This window comes from Sesamum indicum, linkage group LG11 (assembly GCF_000512975.1).
Source record: "Sesamum indicum cultivar Zhongzhi No. 13 linkage group LG11, S_indicum_v1.0, whole genome shotgun sequence".
Classification (NCBI taxonomy): domain Eukaryota; kingdom Viridiplantae; phylum Streptophyta; class Magnoliopsida; order Lamiales; family Pedaliaceae; genus Sesamum; species Sesamum indicum.
The window spans coordinates 1,563,159-1,563,630 of NC_026155.1; positions in this window are offsets into that span (position 1 = coordinate 1,563,159).

A 472-nucleotide genomic window follows, 5' to 3' on the forward strand; every position below is an offset into this window, starting at 1 on the left:
CAGTGAAGGTATCAAGAATTACTGCGCCGACCATGGAATCCGAATGCAGAAAACAATCCCGGGGACACCTCAGCAAAATGGCGTTGCTGAGAGGATGAACAGAACACTGAATGAGCGTGCGAGATGCATGCGATTGAAGAGCGGACTACCAAAGATGTTTTGGGCAGATGCAGTCAACACGGCTGCTTTCTTGATCAATCGAGGGCCTTCTGTCCCGTTGAACAACATGATACCAGAAGAAGTATGGAGTGGTAAGAAAGTGGATCTTTCTTTCTTACGTACGTTTGGTTGTTCAGCCTATATTTTGAACGATGATCGGACTAAGCTGGATGCTAAGTCGATTAAATGTACATTCATTGGGTATGGGACTGACGAATTTGGGTATAGATTCTGGGATGATCAAAGCCGGAAAATAATTCGTAGCAGGAATGTTATATTCAATGAGGATGTAATGTACAACGACAGGAAGGTA